The following is an 8,186-nucleotide window of genomic DNA, read 5'->3' on the forward strand; positions in this document are numbered from 1 at the left end:
TGTGCGGAGTCTACACGTCCTCCCCGTGTGTGCGTGGGTTTCCTCCGGGTACTCCGGTTTCCTCCCACAGTCCAAAGATGTGCGGGTTAGGTGGATTGGCCATGTTAAATTGCCTGTAGTGTCCTAAAAGTAAGGTTAAGGGAGGGTTGTTGGGTTACGGGTATAGGGTGGATACGTGGGTTTGAGTAGGGTGATCATTGCTCGGCACAACATCGAGGGCCGAAGGGCCTGTTCTGTGCTGTACTGTTCTATGTTCTATCCTTTGATAAATCAGGTCGCTGGACCAGCCTCTCCGGGTCGGGTCGCTGGGTGGGCCTCTCTGAGTCGGGTCGGGTCTCGTGGTTGGAGGCTGGTTCGGGTGCTCCGGCGGCTGGATCAGGCGGTCTCGGGGCTGGCGTTGGCTTCTAGGCCGGGTTGGGTGTTCCGAGGGCCGGTTGGGTCCAAATCGAGGTTGGGGCCGCACGTCCGGTTTGGGCCTCTTCAACTTCTGGGTCCGGTCGTTCCAGGAGTCATGTTAGGTCGGATCAGGTACCAAAACTGACTTGAATGCAACAATTGCGTGTCGATGACAGAAAAGTCAACACAGTTATGAAGTCAGATTCATATACTATTCCTCGTTTAGAACACAGTGTTGAAAAGGTGGGACAAGCAAATTTTATTATCAAACTGGATTTACTTCAAGGATACTGGTCAGTACCTTTGTCAGACAGGGCGAAGGAGGTTTTGGCCTTTGTGACACCAAATGGTCTGTACCAATTTAAAAAGTTCAATTATTTGGAATGAAGAATGCAACATTCCAAAAATGAACCAAGAACGTAATTTCTGGACAATACAATTGTTCAGTGTACTTTGATGATTTGGTGGTGTTCATTCAAACGTTGAAGGAGCATTAATTTGATCGACTACAGGAGCCTGGACTTCTTGTAAATTTGGCTAAAAGCGAATTTACTGAAGCTCAAGTTCAAATGGCCCCACAGAATGTCAAAATAAAAGCTACTGAGGAGTTTTCAATGCCATCACTGAGCAGAAAAGCAATGAGATTTATCGGCATGAGTATTTCTACTGGAAATTTGTGCCAAATTGGAGCAGTGTGGTTGCTTCATTGACTGAACTTCTGAAAAATACAGAAAATTGCAGTTTACATCAGAATGTCAGGATTGCCATTTGACAATCTGAAAACCATGTTAACCACCCCACCAGTGTTGGCAACACCCAATTACACCAAGCAATTTGAGTTGCCAATTGATGCAAGTAATGTGGGGTTGGTGCTATACTTTTGCAGGAAGATGACGGGCCTGTTGGTTATTTTTCTCAGAAACAAAATATTAATGAAAATAAATATTCGACCATCGAGAAGGAGACATTGAGTTTGGTATTGGCATCACAACATTTTGATATTAATGTTGCTAACAATTCAACGGATAAAATTGTACATACAAACCATAATCCATTGAAGCTTTTGGAGAAGTTTAAGGATCTGTTTGGATGGAGTGTATTGCAACAACCATTTACCTTAAAATTTATACATGTAGCAGGAAGAGAAAATGTAATTGCTAACACTTTATCAGACTTTGAGTGGCAAGAAGACTGGAATGTTCGAAGGTGGAAGACTGAAATGGACTATACATGTTAAGATGTGCATGTAAAAGATATGTATCTTATAGATTATTAGTAGTATTTTGTAATAAATATTGTGTAAGTTGAAAGGCTTTGGAAAATGAAGCCATCTTTTCATACTACTGAGAATTCCTAAACTTCAGTCCGGATGCAATTATCAGTCGAACACCAGGTGACTTCAATGATTCTTTTATTCACCGTGGGGCTGCATAAGTGTAACTCTGAGTTACAGCAAGTGAAGGCGATTTTCTTTCAGTTACAGTTAATTATATACTTGTACAAAACCCCTCAAACCCCTCCTTCATATTTCTTTGTCTCGATAGTCACACAGTTAGTTCATTAGCTACATTATTTATTTGTCTCGATAGTCACAGTTAGTTCATTAGCTACATAGCATAGCAATTTTTATCATTAGAAGGAGTAACCCGTTTCCCAGCTGCGTCTTGTTCCAGTCACAGCCAGGATCGCGATAAGGCCGAACACAGAAGCAATTCATCTCACAAGGCACATACACATATTACACAAACCTTGACATTCCATTTCCCATCAAGCTCTGATTCTATCTCGAGCCAACCCCTCACTGCTTGTTCATTTTTTTTTAAGTGGGAGGTAATAAATGTAGTAATTTAAGATATATTGTATTTTATATATTTGCTGCAGTAAGTATCAAAAGTCTGGGTTAGTGTGTGCATGGCTGCTGCAGTAATGTTTTTTAAAATCCTGGTTTGAAAGGCAGCCAGGCTTTTTGGCTGCAAGAAGTGCAATTAAAGCATTGTAAAAGTTGAGCTAATGGAGTGTTCTTTATAGAAAGAGGATTCCCTGGGGAGCAGGTAATTAGAGGCATTGTGCTTATTTTGGGAAGATGATTTCGTTAATGGGAGGAGCCAGGGGCTGAAGCAGTCAGGAGTTGAGGTTGCAGTTTAAAGACTTACTGCTGCTCTCCCAGCAGTTTAGCTGAAATAGTTTTTTGCCTGTGAACAGAACAGAGGTTTCTGAGATGGTTCAGTTGGGTCGCTTGGGTCAGGGGCTGTTTAGCACACTGGGCTAAATCGCTGGTTTTGGAAGCAGACTAAGGCAGGTCAGCAGCACGGTTCGATTCCCGTAACAGCCTCCCCGAACAGGCGCCGGAATGTGGCGACTAGGGGCTTTTCACAGTAACTTCATTGAAGCCTACTCGTGACAATAAGCGATTTTCATTTCATTTTCATTTCATTGAGAGTTACAAGTTAGCTAGGAAGGCTCTAAAGAGAGAGCTAAGAAGAGCCAAGCGAGGACATGAGAAGTCTTTGGCAGGTAGGATCAAGGATAACCCTAAAGCTTTCTACAGGTATGTCAGGAATAAAAGAAAGACTAAGGTAAGAGTAGGGCCAGTCAAGGACAGTAGTGGGAAGTTGTGCATAGAGTCTGAGGAGATAGGAGGTGCTAAATGAGTATTTTTCATCAGTATTCACACAGGAAAGAAGACAAAGTTGTCGAGGAGAATACTGAGATACAGGCTACTAGACTAGAAGGGCTTGAGGTTCATAAGGAGGAGGTGTTAGCGATTCTGGAAAGTGCAAAAATAGATAAGTCCCCTGGGCCCGATGGGATTTATCCCAGGATTCTCTGGGAAGCTAGGGAGGAGATTGTGGAGCCTTTGGCTTTGAAGGAGAGTAGAGACAACCCCGGTAACTATAGACCAGTGAGCCTTACTTCTGTTGTGGGAAAAGTCTTGGAAAGGTTTATAAGAGATAGGATGTATAATCATCTGGAAAGGAATAATTTGATTAGAGATAGTCAACATGGTTTTGTGAAGGGTAGGTCATAGAACATAGAACATAGAACGATACAGCGCAGTACAGGCCCTTCGGCCCTCGATGTTGCACCGACATGGAAAAAATCTAAAGGCCATCTAACCTACACTATGCCCTTATCATCCATATGCTTATCCAATAAATTTTTAAATGCCCTCAATGTTGGCATGTTCACTACTGTTGCAGGTAGGGCATTCCACGGCCTCACCACTCTTTGCGTAAAAAACCCACCTCTGACCTCTGTCCTATATCTATTACCCCTCAATTTAAGGCTATGTCCCCTCGTGCTAGCCACCTCCATCCGCGGGAGAAGGCTCTCGCTGTCCACCCTATCTAACCCTCTGATCATTTTGTATGCCTCTATTAAGTCACCTCTTAACCTTCTTCTCTCTAACGAAAACAACCTCAAGTCCATCAGCCTTTCCTCATAAGATTTTCCCTCCATACCAGGCAACATCCTGGTAAATCTCCTCTGCACCCGTTCCAAAGCTTCCACGTCCTTCCTATAATGAGGCGACCAGAACTGTACGCAATACTCCAAATGCGGCCGTACTAGAGTTTTGTACAACTGCAACATGACCTCATGGCTCCGGAACTCAATCCCTCTACCAATAAAGGCCAACACACCATAGGCCTTCTTCACAACCCTATCAACCTGGGTGGCAACTTTCAGGGATCTATGTACATGGACACCGAGATCCCTCTGCTCATCCACACTACCAAGAATTTTACCATTAGCCAAATATTCCGCATTTCTGTTATTCTTTCCAAAGTGAATCACCTCACACTTCTCCACATTAAACTCCATTTGCCACCTCTCAGCCCAGCTCTGCAGCTTATCTATGTCCCTCTGTAACCTGCAACATCCTTCCGCACTGTCTACAACTCCACCGACTTTAGTGTCGTCTGCAAATTTACTCACCCATCCTTCTGCGCCCTCCTCTAGGTCATTTATAAAAATGACAAACAGCAACGGCCCCAGAACAGATCCTTGTGGTACGCCACTCGTAACTGAACTCCATTCTGAACATTTCCCATCAACTACCACTCTCTGTCTTCTTTCAACTAGCCAATTTCTGATCCACATCTCTAAATCACCCTCAATCCCCAGCCTCCGTATTTTCTGCAATAGACGACCGTGGGGAACCTTATCAAACGCTTTACTGAAATCCATATACACCACATCAACTGCTCTACCCTCGTCTACCTGTTCAGTCACCTTCTCAAAGAACTCGATAAGGTTTGTGAGGCATGACCTACCCTTCACAAAACCATGCTGACTGTCCCTAATCATATTATTCCTATCTAGATGATTATAAATCGTATCTTTTATAATCCTCTCCAAGACTTTACCCACCACAGACGTTAGGCTCACCGGCCTATAGTTACCGGGGTTATCTCTACTCCCCTTCTTGAACAAAGGGACCACATTTGCTATCCTCCAGTCCTCTGGCACTATTCCTGTAGCCAATGATGACCTAAAAATCAAAGCCAAAGGCTCAGCAATCTCTTCCCTGGCTTCCCAGAGAATCCTAGGATAAATCCCATCCGGCCCCGGGGACTTATCTATTTTCACCTTGTCCAGAATTGCCAACACTTCTTCCCTACGCACCTCAATGCCATCTATTCTAATAGCCTGGGTCTCAGCATTCTCCTCCACAATATTATCTTTTTCTTGAGTGAATACTGACGAAAAGTATTCATTTAGTATCTCGCTTATCTCCTCAGCCTCCACACACAACTTCCCACCACTGTCCTTGACTGGCCCTACTCTTACCCTAGTCATTCTTTTATTCCTGACATACCTATAGAAAGCTTTTGGGTTTTCCTTGATCCTACCTGCCAAAGACTTCTCATGTCCCCTCCTTGCTCGTCTCAGCTCTCTCTTTAGATCCTTCCTCGCTTCCTTGTAAATATCAAGCGCCCCAACTGAAACTTCACGCCTCATCTTCACATAGGCCTCCTTCTTCCTCTTAACAAGAGATTCCACTTCTTTGGTAAACCACGGTTCCCTCGCTCGACCCCTTCCTCCCTGCCTGACTGGTACGTACTTATCAAGAACATGCAATAGCTGTTCCTTGAACAAGCTCCACATATCCAGTGTGCCCAACCCTTGCAGCCTACTTCTCCAACCAACACATCCTAAGTCATGTCTAATGGCATCATAATTGCCCTTCCCCCAGCTATAACTCTTGCCCTGCGGGGTATACTTATCCCTTTCCATCACTAACGTAAAGGTCACCGAATTGTGGTCACTGTTTCCAAAGTGCTCACCTACCTCCAGATCTAACACCTGGCCTGGTTCATTACCCAAAACCAAATCCAATGTGGCCTCGCCTCTTGTTGGCCTGTCAACATATTGTGTCAGGAAACCCTCCTGCACACATTGTACAAAGAATGACCCATCTAATGTACTCGAACTATATCTTTTCCAGTCAATATTTGGAAAGTTAAAGTTAAAGTCTCCCATAACAACTACCCTGTTACTTTCGCTCTTTTCCAGAATCTGGTCTTGCCTCACAAACCTCATTAAGTTCTTCGAGAAGTAACCAAACAGGTGGATGAGGGTAAAGCAATTGATGTGGTGTATATGGATTTCAGTAAAGCGTTTGATAAGGTTCCCCATGGTAGTCTATTGCAGAAAATACAGAGGCATGGGATTCAGGGTGATTTAGCAGTTTGGATCAGAAATTGGCTAGCTGATAGAAGACAAAGAGTGGTGGTTGATGGGAATTGCTCTGACTGGTGTCCAGTTACTAGTGGTGTGCCACAAGGATCTGTTTTGGGGCCGTTGCTGTTTGTCATTTTTATAAATGACCTGGAGGAGGGCGTAGAAGGATGGGTGAGTAAATTTGCAGATGACACTAAAGTTGGTGGAGTGGTGGACAGTGCAGAAGGATGTTACAAGTTACAGAGGGACATAGATAAGCTGCAGAGCATGGCTGACAGGTGGCAAATGGAGTTTAATGCAGAAAAGTGTGAGGTGATTCATTTTGGAAGGAATAACAGAAAGGCAGAGTACTGGGCTAATGGTAAAATTCTTGGTAGTGTGGACGAGCCGAGAGATCTCGGTGTCCATGTCCATAGATCCCTGAAAATTGCCACCCAGGTTGAGAGGGTTGTTAAGAAGGCGTACGGTGTGTTAGCTTTTATTGGTAGAGGAATTGAGTTTCGGAGCCATGAGGTCATGTTGCAGTTGTACAAAACTCTGGTGCGGCCGCATTTGGAGTATTGTGTGCAGTTCTGGTCGCCACATTATCGGAAGGATGTGGAAGCATTGGAAAGGGTACAGAGGAGACTTACAAGAATGTTGCCTGGTATGGAGGGAAGATCACATGAGGAAAGGCTGAAGGACTTGAGGCTGTTTTCGTTAGAGAGAAGAAGGTTAAGAGGGGACTTAATTGAGGCATACAAGATGATCAGAGGATTAGATAGGGTGGACAGTGAGAGCCTGTCTCGGATGGTGATGTCCAGCACGAGGGGACATAGCTTTAAATTGAGGGGAGATAGATATAGGACAGATGTCAGAGGTAGGTTCTTTACTCAGAGAGTAGTAGGGGCGTGGAATGCCCTGCCTGCAACAGTAGTGGACTCACCAACACTAAACACATTCAAATGGTCATTGGATAGGCATATGGACGATAAGGGAATAGTGTAGAGGGACTTTAGAAGGGTTTCACAGGACGGTGCAAAATCGTGGGCCGAAGGGCCCACTGCGCTGCAGTGGCGTGCAGAGGTCTGGTGATGCCCGGGGCAAATCTTGATTGTATGCCCCTAGGACTCAAGTATAAGGCCTAATATACTGAGAAATATTATGAGAAAGGAAAACATTTTGAATATATAAACACAGATGAAACATGAAATAAACGCTTTATTCGATTTTAATATAAATCAATCAAATTTATTAAGTTCTTTTCCCCAAATGATACCTCCTGTCACAAAACACCTGAACTACTTCACTTTTTACATCAGCTGTGAGAAATTCTTTTTCAATGCTTATTAAAGCCAGGTTGGTCAGTCACTCCTGTGACATAGAAGACCTCAGATATGTTTTTATTAATTACAGTTTTGAAAATGACCTTTCACAGCTTGCGACTGAAAATGCGATTGTAAGCAGTAATCTGTATGAAACACACAGCGTCGGAAAGACATCCCTCCCATACTGCAGTAAAGACTCCAGAGCATCTTTAGGATCAGGGGGAACTCTATTCCCTCCAGCTCGAAGGAGCATCACAAAATCAATAATTTTGTCATATAACTGAATTGCAACCACATCATTGTCATAATAATTTGCAAAGTCTGAACATTCCTTTTTTAATTTCTCTCTTTCTTGTTCATCTTCAATCACTCCTGAATTCAAGTTCAGAAGAAAAGAAAATCGGTCACTGAGTCTTTGAAGACGGACACTGCGGTCTTCAATTTCAGTTTTTAATCTGTTCACAATCTCTACCATTACTCTATTCATTTCTTCTTGTGCCGTCAGTCCACTATCTCTTGCTGACTCTCCAGGCATTATTCTTCTTCTCCTTGTTCGTGCAATTGGTATTCCCCAATTTTGACAATATTCATTGGCTAAATCTATTGCATTGTGGATAATTTCGTCATTCTTCAAATTCAAGATATGAATAAGTCCTCTCAGATCACAAGAAGCTTCATGGAACCCCATTTTCGGATCCTGCAAACGTTTTGAGACTTTATCCACTGATGATAAAACTGAGTACCAAAAATTTAATAAAGCTATAAACGGGAACTGTTGAATAGAGTTCAGTAGCGATC

Source organism: Scyliorhinus canicula, chromosome 4, assembly GCF_902713615.1.
Source record: "Scyliorhinus canicula chromosome 4, sScyCan1.1, whole genome shotgun sequence".
NCBI classification, from domain to species: Eukaryota; Metazoa; Chordata; class Chondrichthyes; order Carcharhiniformes; family Scyliorhinidae; genus Scyliorhinus; species Scyliorhinus canicula.